The following is an 18,839-nucleotide window of genomic DNA, read 5'->3' as shown; positions in this document are numbered from 1 at the left end:
CTGACGTGAAGCGACCCAGACCACGTGATTTTGCAATCTCACATGTTGGCCATCGGATTGACACCGGTTACCGAAGTCGTGACTCAGTGCTAGGCCCGGTACATGAATCTGTTTAAAGCGAGCTGGTGTATATCCCGGACAAGTGACTGTAGTGTACCGCAGGTAGCTGAATTGGCCCATCCCTGTACATGTGAGTATTTAGACGCATTTGTTGATTTTTTTTAGTTCTCATCATCATCGATAATGGATTTCGTTTTTGATTCAAATTCCACTCCAGATTGAGTCCATGACATGCGTACAGGAATTGGGTAATACTAACCGCGAAGTATTCGCTGAAACTGAGGTACATGTAGATCCGTATCAATTTACCTGCACTCAGATCAAAATTAATTTTTTTTCCTATACACGCACTCGGTGCATTGTGTACGAACATTGGGTACATCTACTAGATATCAAAACACATGGAACTATGATCTCATATACATGCATGGTCTCTTGTCTGATCTAACTCTGGTACTGGCAGGCCTATAGCTTTACCCCACCAGGCATAGACACGTGTATTAAGGTACATTTGATATATTATCCAGATATTAAATTATTTTTAAATATGCAGAATGTCATTCTTGTCTTTCAACATGAATTTTTGGGAACACAGAACTATATAATCCTATATACACACAGATTTGGTCATCTTGACGGCACAAGTGCGTTATAAATTCAAATCAGTTTGGCAGTTAGTTTAACTGTGAGTACTGGATATTCCCAAGTGAATTGATATTCAAGCCTACTTAGTACTAGCCTATCAGTATCTTCATTGATAAATGCCACATAATCGATAATATGTGTGTGTACACATACATAATCCTGAGTCACTGAAAAATTACCTCCATGTTTGTCAGTGGTCATTTTGTGTATCTGAAACAAAGGAAATACATAAGAATGGTGATTAATACCTCATTATTAGAGCACCTTTGTTCCTATACATGAGCGAGTACAGTGATTTGTCATGAACAAAAAAACAGAAACAGTGATCCCAAAAGATAATGCTTGCATGACCTTTTTAATTAAAGAACAACTTAAAAATAACTTTGCGCTGGATGTTATCTGAGGTGATTTTTGTTTGTCTCAGATTAATATTAGTTTGTTGTCACATAGATTAGTAGCCAGATGTTCTTGTTAAAATCAAGATATCTCGTTTACAACTTTTCTTCTGTATCAGACGAATTCTGTTTCATCAGAATCAGTTAGAGTAGGTCTACATGTTTATGAGCGAGAATCAAAGACAGTGGGCTTGTTATGTATGATGCTGTGCTGAAGTGTTAATTAATTTGGCTTTTAATTGTGAAACTTTATATAACGGAGAACTTTAAGGTTGTGATCCTGCTTTTGATGGGCCCCTTGCCGGCGTAGAAGCCTGATGAGTTCTCCTTAGACCATTAAGAATATGTGCCTTTCCCTGACCATACATTGTGCTGTGATGGTACTCTGGCTGACCTAGAGACCTACAAGGTTCTCCCTAGAGATCACCGATTAGCCCTTGACAAATGAGGCAATTGACATTTTGACTTGAGCTCCTGTTGACTGGTCCTTGACACTAGCTCCGTCAGGACTCTTAAGAGGTTTGACAGGTACCTATAGCTTAGAAGAGTTGGGGAATTGCTTGTGAGTTCTGCTAATACATTTTGTTCCTTGAGCCTCTTACACATGTCATTGCTACTTTAAATAAGTGAACTATTCAGGCATTGTTTTTTAATAAGTGAAATATTCAAGCTTCATTTTTTAATAAGTGAACTATTCAAGCATCTCTTTTGAATAAGAGAACTATTCAAGCATCTCTTTTGAGTAAGTGAACTATTCAAGCATTTCTTTTGAATGAGAGAACTATTCAAGCATTGTAAGCATGTGATGGCAGATGTTGATACATGCTCTATATACAGTGATCTGCCACAAACTGTTCATCAGTCAATCAGTCATTCACCTATTAGTCATTACCCTGATTCCATCACTCAAGAATCAGTGGCTAATTCCATGTATAATGTAGGCAAATAATGTAAACACATAAGTTGTGCATGAAAGTAAAAACTATATATCATGCTGGGGACATCAAGCACAAAAAACAAGTGTTAATTATGTTTTTTGTAAATTTTTACCTGAAATGTTAACAGACTAGCTTTATGGTATTGAGCCAGTGGTTGATCTAGGGGGTATCTAGATGCCTTTGAGACGCCCTATTCTGACAAAGGTAACATGGTAGGGATAGGGAAAATAGGAGAAAATTGGAAATGAGATGGCATGATTTCAAATTCTGGCTAAGTCTAAATACTGAGGCCTAGACATCAACACATGTATGCTACAGTATTGAGAAGCACTTGATTACTTCACACCTGTGCCATACAGGTGGGATTCACAGACAGTATTGACTAATGAGCTTTGTTATGTGTTCAGACACTATACCTGTGCACACAATGAGGTACTATACTAATGACATGTCTCTTATTTACTTTGTAAGCCCCCAGTACATTTTATTGGCCCAGACAAGTCCTACATGTTTAAAACAGCTAAGATCTTTTTTTCTGTGTACAGGTTTTCTGCTTGGATTACATGTTTTTGACAGTGTACATCTGTCTTTGTGTCAGAGAATGTGTGGGAGGACATCTATCTAGAACTACCTGGGTACACACTACACAGTTTCAGGACCTTTTCTCTGCAACGGTATATACCGTAAATGACCTAAAATTTTGCCCCTCAGAAACAGCATTTTTGGAAGCATATAAATGTTATAAAATATTACTTAGCTTTTTCCAGTAAGATATCATGATACTGCCTTCCTAACAAACCTCAAAACACCTTTCTAAGATCAATAGAACTCTCAGAATCAAGTAAAATGAGTAAGTTAGTTAAGGATGAAATTTTGGGTAATTTATGGTACATGTTGGACAGTAAGATTGTGGGAGCAGATCCAGATGGGGTCATTAACAGGGTAACACACCCAACACTAAGGGTGTGATTGTTACAGGTCTGTTGTGGACAAGGTGGATAAAGCTTCCAGTTAAGTGGTCTCAAATTAATAATAAACACTGTCAGCACAGGAAACGAAATTTAAGAAGGACACAGATTTCTAACCAAACATTCCACAGGCTTGGGGACACGCCTAGCCTTTTTGTCTACAGGGTAAGGCATCCAAGAGCAGAAAGGTGGAATTTCTGATTTCTTTCGCTGATAAATATACTGTGCATATGTCTCTTATGTTCATTGAAAGTCATTAGTAGTTGTTTCAAAGCATTGTTGCTATTTCTGATGAATAGCTTATGCATATGATTAATTAATTATTATTTGTTAAATTATGTATGCTGATAAATTACCGGTAAGCCTGAAATATGTTGTGTAGATCTATGTACCTGTGGTCATTAAAAGTCAAAAGTAGTGATCGCAAAGCATAATTGTTGTTATGTGTGTATCAGAAGAATAGCTTATACATGTTCCGCAATTGCTGTTTTAGCCGCAAGTATTTACATAAAATATACATTTATATACATGTAGATCTATGTCATACCGAGGTTATATTTATATCATTAAAGCAGAAAACTTGAGGCTGGTGTTTTTCCTGCAGAGTTTAAATATATGATACTATGTTTATTTGGTACCTGTACATGTAATTATGAGTAGCATAGTCAGTTTCTATTATTACTTGGTGAACAAAGTGTACCCCCCCTTGTGAAGCCTCACTGATTCTGTATGGATGAGGGCGTGGCACTCCAGTACTCATTCCATCGCTGTCAGATTATAGGAGTCCTTGCCTTTGTTCTGGATTGAAGCCTCGCTCGTTTATAATGTTAATTAATAATAAAAAGAATCAATTGTGCTAATTTTTCCATTGTTGTTAATTGGTTTTGTTGTTGACATGAAGTTTTGGCCACTGCAGGTACAATAATGTGATTTGCATAAAACGAACCATGGCCATTAAAAATCTGCATGACTGTTGTGTGGACATTTAATTATGAACTAATTAAGGGTGAATAGTTCAAAGCTGTATTAAGTCTAAATCCAGTATTTAACCTTAACACCAACGTCATCCTCATGCATATTACAAATCAAAGTTCAGATCATTAGACTAATACCTACAGGTACTTTGAATGTTAATACATTAGTTTCACTGCCTCAAATAAGGTGTTGGGGCCTCCGTAGCTCAGTCGGTTAGCGCGCTAGCGCAGCGTAATGACCCAGGAGCCTCTCACCAATGCGGTCGCTGTGAGTTCAAGTCCAGCTCATGCTGGCTTCCTCTCTGGCCGTAAGTGGAAAGGGCTGGCAGTAACCTGCAGATGGTCTTGGGTTTCCCCCGGGCTCTGCCCGGTTTCCACCCACCATAATGCTGGCCGCCGTCGTATAAGTGAAATATTCTTGAGTACGGCATAAAACACCAATCAAATAAATAAATAAATAAATCAAATAAGGTGTTTGATAAATAAGTGACATATCATATTACATATCATATTACATGTGTAGGGGCTGTCGTGGTAGATGTAGTTAGGGTGCCAGCGCGGCGTAATGACCCAGAAGCCTCTCATTAGTGCGGTTGGTGTGAGGAACTTGTAGGCCTGCATACACTCAGTGTGAATTAAAGCAGTAGTTTTTTTATTTTTTATTTATACAGTGAAGTGATTGTAATAATAAACTGATTGGTTCTGATAAATTTACTGATAAGTAGCAGCTCGTACATCAATTTAGAAACAAATTAAAAATAGAATTTAAAAGATACCTCAGCAGAGATTTTTTGAAAATACAAATTATATTTTGCCATTTATTTCCCTAGGTTTGACATTACTGGAATTATAGATTTACCAGAGATTGGCCTGACAAATTTACTTTTTATCACATAGCTGGTATCTGGGATTGGCCTAAATACTACAAGTACATACACTACATTTATAACATGTTCACTTGTGTATGGAGGTGTCCTCTGTGGGGGGTAGAACCTGGCTGACCACTGTACCAAGATAGTTAATGCTGGACTATGTACATGTTATAATGTCAACAGTGATCCCTGTTTAATGTAGTCTTCACCAAGCAGTATTGGAATGTTATCAGTACAAGCGCATAGTAAACTGTCAAACCTACATACACTGTATACAATGTCCTGTTCTGTCAACACTGAACATGTGACCAAATTTTAATATATTGATTTTGAACTAGTTTGGTTTGATGACCTTAGAAATATGCATTTTTTTCTTTATTGATAATATAAGCTGTTAAGTTTAAACTCCTTTGATTTGTTCAGTGATGTACATTGCTGAAAATCATTTGTCTTTTAAGTGTTTTTAATGAGTTGAGTGTACATATAATTAATAGTGCTTTTTGATTGTTCAGTTTGTTAATTAACAAACCATATAGCAGTAGGTTTGCCTCTGCGCCCTTGTCTTATAGTGTAATACGTACCCTGTAATACGAACTGCGTCCTTTTTGTGGTTTACCTTGCTGTGTCCTTCCCAGCATGCTCTAGTCCACTGGCATATCTGGCCTGACAGGAAGTGGCTGTTTCCTGGCTTGAGACTAACGGCTCATCCTCATTCGGTTTCCATTTTGACATGTAAATTACCTAAAATTTTGCCTAAAAATACATTTTTAGAGGCAAATAAATGTCATTAAATTTTTCCAATAGGATATCATCCTACCATCCCAAAGAACCACAAAACAATGTGCGTTTTATCCGGGGCGGCGGGGGGGTGGGTGGGGTATTTTACGTCATGGTTATAGTATATTTCTGAGCACTCATTTATGACTGTATGTCAGAAGAGAAAATGCATGTGTTTGTTAAGATCAGAAGTCTTGATAACGAAGAAAATCTTCACCCTCACCCTGTACTGTACCTCTATGTCCAGATCAGTTATAGTGTACTCATGTAGGGATGTAAGCCATTGTACCATTTGGAGCCAGAGCTTTAAGGCTGTTTGCTTCTGATAATCCAGCCATAACTGTTGACTTCCTTATAAATTAGTTCATAAGTCCATGTGTTCATTGGACAAGTATACTACAAGAGACTCCCTTCTGACACGATTAAAACAAGACTGGACATAAACCCTATCAGCAAACAGCAAACGGAGTGTTCAGTGTGCAGTGTTACAATAGCAGAAAAATCACAGCAATTTATAGAGAACAACTTTGCGTAGACAGAGTTGTGCAATTGTTTTGTACACTTCATCAAACATGAAAAATATTCCATTCAAATTGTTCACCGATTTGCCAAAAAATATTTCGCTAATGTTTTCTCTGCTTACAGTCATGACTGTTCTTTCTTTGTTCCTTGCATTATTAAGACTTGTCATTTTCTGAAGACTCTCTCAGCAAACACCCTGTACATGTAACTTAAAACCCTTGTCCTGGCTGGGCCCACATTTCTCACACCATAATGTTGACGTCCATGGTATAAGTGAAGTATTCTTATTGGCTTAAAGTCCAATCAAATAAATAAATAAATCAATTAAAATCCAAGGCACACAAACAATTCAAGCGGTGAATGCACAGGGCTTTTTTATGTTTTTTTTGCTTTTGACTCTTGCACATAATTTTGTTAGAAAATGAAAGTGTTAGGGTTTCATAGGCTAGCATATATCTGATTTGCAGTACTTGGTTTTGTTTCTCCTCCCATGACATCACATATGGGTGATAAGATGTCTGTGCCAGCTCTACACTAATAAGATAATTAAATGTAAGCATCTGTCAAGGATCATCTATTTTGGTCAAGATATGAAGTGTGTACATCCTGGAGTGGGGTGCTACTTTACAGTGTGCCGCAGCAGAACTCACTCATGCAAGGCTGTTAGTCTTCAGCTATTTTGGCTTTTAGAAAAATACATTGTATGTAGTAGATGGATTCAGGGCTTACTTCACCTGTACTGATGCAAAGATATCATGTCCATAGTATCATTTTCATCATAATTTACAATTCACAGTATATATTGTGTCTATAGAAAATGGTATAATAGCAGGGCTGTAAATGCTATTTTGGACAAATTTTCTGTGTAGATAAGGAGCGTACAGGTGGAAATACACTTAAAAAAATTAGATGATATGAGTTTAAAATTAAAAGAGAGCATGCTGATTATGCCTGAACATTTGAGTGTATGCCTAAGTTCGCGAAAACTATAGTGCACATGCAAGATTTAAATCTCCACAGTGGACGATCTCCACCTTGATCAACTTCACATTTTCCAGTTGTATTCCTGGGAACCCAAGATAGTGCAGTGTAGAGCATTAAAACAGTCGGTATCGCAGTACCCAGTACTCCCTCTAGGCCTCTTAGAAAGTAAGGGAGTACCATATTTCTGAAAAAAAAATTTCATGTAGAGCTGCAGACTATGACACTGTTCCAAATGAACTTTCCCCACTCATCATCTTTAAATTCAGGGAACATTATAAATGCGTGTAAATTTTTTCTGAACACCATGTTTTTAAAAATAATGTCCATGTCAGAAAGCCTTTAGTTTTGAGAAATGTTTCACACGACAAGTAGGCCAAGCACAAAAAATGTTCGTACCTGTCCAGAATGAAATGAGCGAACAAGTACATAGCTTAAAAATTCCCAACATGTGTCAGCATCATTTATTTGCTACTGCTTTGGTGATCAAATGGTTAGAGAGACCGCCTCGAAGTCAGGAGACATGTGGATCAAACGCAGGTCGGGTCGTACCAAAAACTTTAAAAATGGTACCTGTTGCTTCCAAGCTTGGTGCTCAGCACTGAGGGAGTGGAGCAAGGAAACAGGATTGGTTGGCCCAGTGTCAGTATAATGTGAGAACACTGAGGGATTGGAGCAAGGAAAACAGGGTTGGTTGGCCCGGTGTCGGAATAACGTGAGAGGACTGAGGGATTGGAACAAGGAAAAGAGGACTGGTTGGCCTGGTGTCAGTATAATGTGCGAGCACTGAGGGATTGGAACAAGGAAAAGAGGACTGGTTGGCCTGGTGTCAGTATAATGTGCGAGCACTGAGGGATTGGAACAAGGAAAAGAGGACTGGTTGGCCGGGTGTCAGTATAATGTGCGAGCACTGAGGGATTGGAGCAAGGAAAAGAGGACTGGTTGGCCGGATGTCAGTATAATGTGCGAGCACTGAGGGATTGGAGCAAGGAAAATAGGACTGGTTGGCCGGATGTCAGTGTAATGTGCGAGCACTGAGGGATTGGAGCAAGGAAAAGAGGATTGGTTGGCCGGGTGTCAGTATAACGTGCGAGGACTGAGGGATTGGAGCAAGGAAAAGAGGATTGGTTGGCCTGGTGTCAGTATAATGTGCGAGCACTGAGGGATTGGAGCAAGGAAAAGAGGACTGGTTGGCCGGATGTCAGTATAATGTGCGAGGACTGAAGGATTGGAGCAAGGAAAAGAGAATTGGTTGGCCTGGTGTCAATATAATGTGCGAGGACTGAGGGATTGGAGCATGGAAAAGAGGATAGGTTGGCCTGGTGTCAGTACTTCGGCGGCACATACTTGGCGACACATACACTGTGGCAGTACTTTGGCTGCACATACTTGGTGGCAGTACTTTGGTGGCACATACTCAGTGGCAGTACTTTGGCAGCACATACTCAGCGGCAGTACTTTGGCAGCACATACTTGGCGGCACATACTCGGTGGCAGTACTTTGGCGACACATACTCGGTGGCAGTACTTTGGCGGCACATACTTGGTGGCAGTACTTTGGCGGCATATACTTGGTGGCAGTACTTTGGTGGCACATACTCAGTGGCAGTACTTTGGCAGCACATACTCAGCGGCAGTACTTTGGCAGCACATACTTGGCGGCACATACTCGGTGGCAGTACTTTGGCGACACATACTCGGTGGCAGTACTTTGGCAGCACATACTCGCCCTGACTCATATGACTGAAAAAATGACTGTAAAGTACGAAGCTAACCCCCAAGCATACATGTAGTTATTTGCTAACCATTACACACTTGTCACTGCTTTAGGTTTACTTTCCATGCTCTAGTCTTTTATATCTGATTCCCTTCTGATTTAATACGTGCCAGATTCTCCTATTTCAATGTGTGAGATGAAATTTAGTAGGGGAAAGTGCCAAATAATAGAACAGATACCATAACGTCTAATTTGCAGTTGGATAGATCTGTTATTATACCTACATGTATACTGGGGTACACCCTAATGCAATTGGCACTGGAGCTTGAACAGGAAGTCTGTTACAGGCTTTACCACCAACATATGGACAGGTTTTTCTTTTTTTAGCTTCTTTTTGCTACCAGTTGTAAAGCATAGAGGCAGTGTGAACACAGAACGCATTGGACCATGCTGTATTAGCAAAGTGCAGTTGTACCAATCCATGATCTTGTATCTGCAGTATCCATGATCTTGTATCTGCAGTATCCATGATCTTGTATCTGCTGTATCCATGATCTTATATCTGCTATATCCATGATCTTGTATCTGCTGTATCCATGATCTTGTATCTGCTGTATCCATGGTCTTATATCTGCTGTATCCATGATCTTGTATCTGCTGTATCCATGATCTTATATCTGCTGTATCCATGATCTTGTATCTGCTGTATCCATGATCTTGTATCTGCGGTATCCATGATCTTGTATCTGCTGTATCCATGGTCTTATATCTGCTATGTCCATGATCTTATATCTTCTGTATCCATGATCTTGTATCTGCTTTTTGTAACTGGACTGTCTTTAAAATGAATTCAGACTTTGGTGACTTTTAGAAACTACATGTACATGTGAGCCGTACGAATAATGCGTGCATGGTGAATGTTTGTGCTTCCCTCTCATTGATTAGAAGTCATGAACCTGATGTACCATTAAAGAGAGAATCACATTAAATGGGTATGAGTTTTTGTGAGTTCAGTGGTAATTGCTCAGTAGACCGTTAGTTACCAAATTAGTGAATGTTTCGACCAAAATAATGAATGCATTGTGACGGCAAAATGTCAACTGATGGACCATAAAAGAACAAAAACAACTGTGCTAGTTTCTGACTATGATGAAAGTACAATCCTGACTATCATCCATCATTCCGTAAACAATGAACAATGACAAAAAGTAAGTAATTATTCCTTAATAGAGATTATATCATAAAGGTTATGTACCATACAGGTTATGTATCAGTAAGGTTATGTACCATACAGGTTATGTATCATAAAGGTTATGTACCATACAGGTTATGTATCACAAAGGTTATGTACCAGAAAGGTTATGTATTAGAGAGGTTATGTACCATAAAGGTACCATACAGGTTATCTACCCTACAGGTTATGTACCAGAAAGGTTATGTATCAGAAAGGTTATATATCAGAAAGGTTATGGACCATACAGGTTATGTACCAGAAAGGTTATGTACCATAAAGGTTATGTACCATACAGGTTATGTACCATAAAGGTTATGTACCATAAAGGTTATGTACCATAGAGGTTATGTACCATAAAGGTTATGTACCAGAAAGGTTATGTACCATACAGGTTATGTATCACAAAGGTTATGTACCAGAAAGTTATGTATCAGAAAGGTTATGTACCATAAAGGTACCATACAGGTTATGTATCAGAGAGTTTAGTACCATACATGTTATGTACCAGAAAAGTTATGTACCAGAAAGGTTATATATAAGAAAGGTTATGGACCGTACAGGTTATGTATTAGAAAGGTTATGTACCAGACAGGTTATGCACCAGAAAGTTTATGTATCACAAAGGTTATGTACTAGAAAGGTTATGTATCAGAAAGGTTATGTTCCAGAAAGGTTATGTACCATAAAGGTACCATACAGGTTATGTACCATAGAGGATATGTATCAGAAAGGTTAGTACCATACAGGTTATGTTCCAGAAAGGTTATGTATCAGAAAGGTTATATATCAGAAAGGTTATGGACCGTACAGGTTATGTATTAGAAAGGTTATGTAATAGAAAGGTTTTGTACAATAAAGGGCAATTTCTAGTTTACATTACTTTCTAGTTCACATCAACAAATGTGTGAAACATCAAACGTCCTATGTTGTAGATATGTACTTACATTATTCACAACATTCACACATACATTTCTTCAGATATAATAAGTCTTAAAATGTTGGATAGCACAGTTGGTAGAGCGTCCGCTTCACGACTGGTAGATCCAGGATCAATCCTTGATAGAGTCACACCTAGGACTTTAAAAAGAGGAAGTTGTAACTTCCTCGCTTGGCGTTCAGCATGAGGGGGATAGTGCAACGACTGGTTGACCCGTATCAGTATAATGGCTCGGGCAGGGCAGCTCACTTGCCTTCGGTAAGTCGTCTCAGTGAAGCAGCACTAAATAAAAGAGCGGTGGAAATCCGTCCTGCAACAAGGAGGCACATTACACGTACATGCACCCTACTGATTCCTTCATCGTCATATGACTGAAAAAATTGTTGAGTACAACGTTAAACCCCAAGCACTCACTCACTCACTTAAATTGTTGGAAGGATTTATTTCTCAAACAAGTTTTTTTTTTAAAAAACATCAAGTAGATGAAAGAGTTAGAGTTTTAATTCCTGGTTGTCATTTATGCATTTCATACATAAAAAGTTGAAATCAAATGATCATTCAGGTTTGAGGAAGTGAAGGATGTTTTTGACTTGAGATTGTCAAATGTTCTTGCTCCAGGGTGTGTTAGGGTTGGTCTAGCATGAAGACCCAAATGACATGTCCTATCCCATCACAAGGAATTGATGAAGACATTAAGCTCCTATTAGAGTTTTTGTAATTACACGTTCCAGTCCAAGAAATTGACATGCATCTGTTTTTTGAAGTTTTGTTTAGTTGTTAAGCCTGTGGGTATCATTTAGGGTTATGTACATACATGTTCACAAATTTGCTGAAAATTGTAATTATGATATCTCTTAATGATATGAAGAAAAATCATTTATATAAATGAATATTTGGGTTTCTCATAATTTACTTAGTAATAAATGATGGGATTACTGATGTCCTTAAGGATAGGTATATAAGTACAAAATAAGACCTTACAAATTTTTTAGGTTAATGTTTTCATATATACATGTACATTGTTAGATATACATGTACTTGAATCTTATTATCTGAGAAATGTAGGATTGGCGATTTTAATCAAATTGTCCATTTTTGCACAAGACTGAACAGTTTTAAAGGACATCCATGTATCTCAGAGCGTTTGGTGTGAGTTCAAGTCCAGTTCTTACTGACTACAGTCTTAATTGGGAAAGTCTCGGGCAACCTGGGGATGATTGTGGGCTTCCCCTGAGCTCCAATTAAAATAAGAGAAATATTCTTGAGTACAGCTTTTAACACCAATCTGGTTGCTGTGAGTCCAAGTCCAGCTCATGCTGGCTTTCTCTCCAGTTGTACGCGGGAAGGCCTTCCAGCAACCTGCGGATGGTCGTGGGTTTCCACTGGGCTCTGCTGGTTTCCTCCCACCTTAGTGCTGGTGATCATTGTATAAGTCAAATATTATTGAGTATGGCATAAAACACCAATCAAATAAATAAATTGAACACTAATCGAATAAATAAGTTGTAACTTCCTTGCTTGGCATTCAGCATGAAAGGGATAGTGCAATGACTGGTTGACCCGTATCGGTACAATGGCTGGGGTGGGGGGTGGGGGGAGTTTTACTTGCCTTCGGTAAGTCGTCTCAGTGAAGCAGCACTAGATAAAAGAGCGGTGCAAATCCTTCCTGCAACAACGAGGCACATTATATGCACTTCATGGATTCCTTTGTCGTCATAGGTCTGAAAAATTGTTGAGTACGTTGTTAAACCCCAAGCATTCACTCACTCTATACACATGCAGCTCTACCAGAAGGACTATTGATCAGGTCAGCTACAAAAGGAGCAGAAACCTGATACACTATTTGCTTTCTTTGTCATTTATAGGTCAGTTTCAGAGCTTTTTGTGTGAGCAAAACCTGGAGTATTTCATATCACTGTATTAAGTTCCAAAAAAATTCCTCAGCATATATTCTGCATTTCACCTGAAGTTTGATGTGTAAAAGTGCACTTTTCATGAGCACATAAAGGCTCATGATGAGGACAACACTTTTTCTGATACAAAATGAGTCCAGCTTCACGATGAACTCCTTATATGCCTTATACAGTGGAGGAATCAATCAGAATCAAGCAAAACATGTCACTAGGAAAACTTTAGATGAACTACAGTGTATTTAACAGCAAGTTAATACCTGTACATCATGACCTGACACATCGTGCTGTGTCTGCCAAACATTATGTGGGCAGTTGAAAGTTACACACATCGTGCTGTGTCTATCAAACATCTTGTGGGCAGTTGAAAGTTACACACATCATGCTGTGTCTACCAAACATCATGTGGGCAGTTGAAAGTTACACGCATCATGCTGTGTCTACCAAACATTATGTGGGCAGTTGAAAGTTACACACATCGTGCTGTGCCGCCAAACATTATGTGGGCAGTTGAAAGTTACACACATCATGCTGTGTCTGCCAAACATTATGTGGGCAGTTGAAAGTTACACACATCATGCTGTGTCTACCAAACATTATGTGGGAAGTTGAAAGTTACACACATCATGCTGTGTCTGCCAAACATTATGTGGGCAGTTGAAAGTTACACACATTGTGCTGTGTCTACCAAACATTATGTGGGCAGTTGAAAGTTACACACATCATGCTGTGTCTGCCAAACATTATGTGGGCAGTTGAAAGTTACACACATTATGTTGTGTCTGCCAAACATTATGAGGGCAGTTGAAAATTACACACATCATGCTGTGTCTGCCAAACATTATGTGGGCAGTTGAAAGTTACACACATCGTGCTGTGTCTACCAAACATCATGTGGGCAGTTGAAAGTTACACACATCATGCTGTGTTTGCCAAACATTATGTGGGCAGTTGAAAGTTACACACATCATGCTGTGTCTGCCAAACATTATGTGGGCAGTTGAAAGTTACACACATCATGCTGTGTCTACCAAACATTATGTGGGTCAGTTGAAAGTTACACACATCATGCTGTGTCTGCCAAACATTATGTGGGCAGTTGAAAGTTACACACATCATGCTGTGTCTACCAAACATTATGTGGGCAGTTGAAAGTTACACACATCATGCTGTGTCTACCAAACATTATGTGGGCAGTTGAAAGTTACACACATCATGCTGTGTCTACCAAACATTATGTGGGCAGTTGAAAGTTACACACATCATGCTGTGTCTACCAAACATTATGTGGGCAGTTGAAAGTTACACACATTGTGCTGTGTCTACCAAACATCATGTGAGCAGTTGAAAGTTAAACACATCATGCTGTGTCTGCCAAACATTATGTGGGCAGTTGAAAGTTACACACATCATGCTGTGTCTGCCAAACATTATGTGGGCAGTTGAAAGTCACACACATCATGCTGTGTCTGCCAAACATTATGTGGGCAGTTGAAAGTTACACACATCATGCTGTGTCTGCCAAACATTATGTGAGCAGTTGAAATTCACACACATCGTGCTGTGTCTTCCAAACATCATGTGGGCAATTGAAAGTCACACACATCGTGCTGTGTCTTCCAGACATCATGAGGGCAGTTGAAAGTTACACACATCGTGCTGTGTCTACCAAACATTATGTGGGCAGTTGAAAGTTACACATATCGTGCTGTGTCTGCCAAACATTATGTGAGCAGTTGAAATTCACACACATCGTGCTGTACCTACCAAACATTATGTGGGCAGTTGAAAGTCACACACATCGTGCTGTGTCTGCCAAACATTATTTGGGCAGTTGAAAGTTACACACATCATGCTGTGTCTACCAAACATCATGTGGGCAGTTGAAAGTTACACACATTATGTTGTGTCTACCAAACATTATGAGGGCAGTTGAAAGTTACACACATTGTGCTGTGTCTACCAAACATCATGTGAGCAGTTGAAAGTTACACACATTATGCTGTGTCTACCAAACATCATGTGAGCAGTTGAAAGTTACACACATCATGCTATGTCTGCCAAACATTATGTGGGCAGTTGAAAGTCACACACATCATGCTATGTCTGCCAAACATTATGTGGGCAGTTAAAAGTTACACACATCATGCTGTGTCTACCAAACATCATGTGGGCAGTTGAAAGTCACACACATCGTGCTGTGTCTGCCAAACATTATGAGGGCAGTTGAAAGTTACACACATCATGCTGTGTCTACCAAACATCATGTGGGCAGTTGAAAGTTACACACATTATGCTGTGTCTACCAAACATCATGTGGGCAGTTGAAAGTAATACACATTATGCTGTGTCTACCAAACATTTTGTGAGCAGTTGAAAGTTACACACATCATGCTGTGTCTACCAAACATTATGTGGGCAGTTGAAAGTTACACACATTGTGCTGTGTCTACCAAACATTATGTGGGCAGTTGAAAGTTACACACATCATGCTGTGTCTACCAAACATTATGTGGGCAGTTGAAAGTTACACACATTGTGCTGTGTCTACCAAACATTATGTGGGCAGTTGAAAGTTACACACATCATGCTGTGTCTACCAAACATTATGTGGGCAGTTGAAAGTTACACACATCGTGCTGTGTCTGCCAAATATTATGTGGGAAGTAGCTGTTAAAAAGATATAGTATGACCATATGACACATGATAGTGTATTTCTGCTAAAGTTTAACATTTTAAAAATTTATTCTTACTGATTCATCCACGTTAGAAAGTTTGATTAATGTGTTTCTGGCCAAAATTAAGGTGTTTGCATCAAAAGTATCAAAAATTAACACCCGCATCCAGGTGTGTGCAGTAAAACAGGGACCTTTGTCAGTCAGACATGGTAAGATTTTACTACGTGTACATGTAAGTGTGAACTAGGGATGTAGCCGCTAAAACATGGTGCTGAAATGCACATGTATGTTTTCCTTGTTGAAATAGAATAAAACATGATATTTGCTTGTCAGAGAATGTTTGTATTTTTTCGACAAAGTCAACAAAAAGTTACAATATGACAGAATTAAAGACCGTATTAATTATCATGCTCTGGAGAAAATACTTTATGAAAGACGTAAAACTAACTCTTTGAGGTTTTAATATTTTAAATTCTGACTTTATCAGTATTAAAATTTGTGTATGTTTATTACGATTATGATTGAACTATTAAGGGACTGTTGAGTAGGCATGTACTGTTACATTGTCTTAATTAGCCGTTTATAGTCAGTTGTAATTACCATATTAATGTAAAGGGCCACTGACAATATCATCAATGTCAATATTAGTTGAGCTGTTAAAAGAAGTGGGTAAAAAAAAGAGTTCAAGGATTAATGACCTTATTAGCTGTATGTGTCATTTTTTTTTCGTTTAAATTTAATGCATTGATGAATTCGTCATTATATCTTTCAGATTGTTATATATGCATGTACTAAAGAGAAGATATCAGTTGGACAACTGTCTCGATCAACCAGTCTTCTTCAGACCAGTCAATCTGCCATTCACAGTGCAAGCTAGCTAGATAGATTTCATCTCTGGGATAGTTTCATGGAACATTCATGTATATTGTTGTTATTTGTTTCATAGTTTAATTCCTTGATGAGATCAGCTGTTGTTGATAAAACAAAAGACAACCCCAGACTAAATGTATATAGGCATTGATACATTACCCCACATCAAGTTCAAAAAGCGTAACCTCTCATCTTTGTGATGTTACATAATTGTGATATAGCAGTTTAAAGTAAGCAGTATCGCACACGTTGTGAGAAAATTGAAAGGGCCGCCATCTTATCAGTTTCGATGAATCGATCAGGAGTTATCTCTGTAAACTGAAAATGCTGCAGTTTCTGCGTACGTCACCTGAACCTTGTTTGTCTCTGTATATATATATCTGTGCATGCCTGGTTTATGTTGCCTTAACATAGTGCATCCCATGTATTCATAAGAATTCCAAATTAAAAAGTGATTTTAAATATTGAGGTACTATCAGATCAGAATGAAAATGGCTGTAACCTGTAATAAAATGGGTTGTATTTTTTGTTGCTTTTGCTTCGGAGCCAAAATCAAATCCTGAAACCATCGCTGTTAAGTGTAGTATTAACCCACATTTGAAATTTGATTTTTCAAAATTTAAGTTTAATTTGGTTTGTTTTAGTATGTCCTATTAGTAAGTATTGTTTTAAGCAAATGTAAATTGAACCCTCGTTAAAAACTGTGGATTTATTCAAGCTGTCTTACATGTATATAGTGCAAATACTGCCTGTAGATTTTAAGCTATCCTTTTATCAGAAGGTCATGATATGCCAGAGTGTGGGAAATAGGGAATTAAAGTCTCTTTGTTGTCCATTTTGTTTTTGTTTTTTAACAATGAAAAGGAGGGCATTTTTTTTCTCCTCCATGTACATGTATGCAAATTTAGTGAAACATGTGTTTGCCATTTAGCAGAGCAAGTTTAGCCCAGTAGTGTTCAATTGTAGGCACCTGGTGATGGTTTGTAGGGTGTATAGATAACACATCTGTGGTATAGAAGCCTGTGATAGGTGTCCCCCGGCTACAGACTTGTCGTGTGTGGGTGCCTGCGTGTGTGTGGGTACATGCGTGCAGCAGACAGGCTGAAATAGACCACTGTTGTATGTAGCTGTCAATCTCCTACAGACCGTGGTGCAGTCGTCTTCAGAATCACAGTGGCGAGAGGGATCCATGCGTAGATCCACTTAGTGCACCATCAGCAGCTAAATCTGGCAAATTTTTTTCTTCTGATCAGGACTCTGTACTAAAAGTTCGCAGCAGTTTAACCATTTAGTTTAAAATTCCAGCTTTCAGTTCACGAAAAATTCCTTTGAAGATATTTTTAGACGGGCAGCAGAATTTATGCGTGAGCGTGGATGTAAGAGGTAGGTTGCTTAAAGCAGCACTGTATATTACAGGAGCTGTAGCACGTGTTTGATAGGCCTGGATTAGTTAAGTGAAAATCCGTGTAGATTCTTATACCGAAAAAAATCCTGACAGACTTTGTTTTGGCCATTCTTCAAATAAATACGTACTGGTATATGTGCATGTATGTGGACTAAATGTAGGCATTGTTTTTGTGTTTATCCCATATATGGACATACATGCACGGAGAATGTTTTTATTATGCTTGCGCTGGCTATGTTAGCTGTCTGTACATTGTACATGGCAGAGTGTGTAAAAGGCTGTGTTAGCTGTCGGTACATTATACATGGCAGAGTGTGTAAAAGGCTGTGTTTGCTGTCGGTACATTGTACATGGCAGAGTGTGTAAAAGGCTGTGTTAGCTGTCGGTGCATTGCACTGGTCAGAGTGTGTAAAAGGCTGTGTTAGCTGTCGGTACATTGTATATGTCAGAGTGTGTAAAAGGCTGTGTTAGGTGTCGGTACATGTACATGTCAGAGTGTGTAAAAGGCTGTGTTAGCTGTCAGTACATTGTACATGTCAGAGTGTGTAAAAGGCTGTGTTAGCTGTCGGTACATTGTACATGTACATGTCAGAGTGTGTAAAAGGCTGTGTTAGCTGTAGGTACATTGTACATGTCAGAGTGTGTAAAAAGCTGTGTTAGCTGTCAGTACATTGTACATGTCAGAGGGTGTAAAAGCTCTTTTATATAAGGAGCGTGGTACGAGGATGTAAGGGACTATAAAGACATATACAATGTGTCATCTATGCGTACAGACTTTTCACTGTCAAGAACATTTTACTGCTGAAGGTTTATGTAAGTATATACACGTAGTTTGTCTCGTGTGTGTGTTCAACTCACCGTTTTCAGGGGTTTATGAATAGTTTAAAAATGCCACATAAGGGAGAAATGCATTGTTTGTGTTTCTCTGTGTAGAATTAATTTTTTTAAATGTGCAC

General features: G+C 38.6%; 1 protein-coding gene across 1 annotated transcript in view; it reads left to right on the top strand.

The window, feature by feature from the left end:
* The first annotated feature begins 51 nt into the window (after positions 1-51).
* LOC135477189 (unconventional myosin-Ic-like) overlaps positions 52-18,839 on the top strand; it is a 118,468-nt gene continuing 99,680 nt past the window's right edge. Inside the window, exon 1 of the mRNA XM_064757346.1 lies at positions 52-190. The gene's annotated coding sequence lies outside the window, so the exon portion shown is untranslated. The remainder of the gene's footprint in view (positions 191-18,839) is intronic.

The sequence above is a fragment of the Liolophura sinensis genome, chromosome 10 (genome assembly GCF_032854445.1).
Source record: "Liolophura sinensis isolate JHLJ2023 chromosome 10, CUHK_Ljap_v2, whole genome shotgun sequence".
Taxonomy (NCBI): Eukaryota; Metazoa; Mollusca; class Polyplacophora; order Chitonida; family Chitonidae; genus Liolophura; species Liolophura sinensis.
Note: the sequence above shows the minus strand (reverse complement) of the source record. Positions and strands in the feature narration are given on the sequence as shown.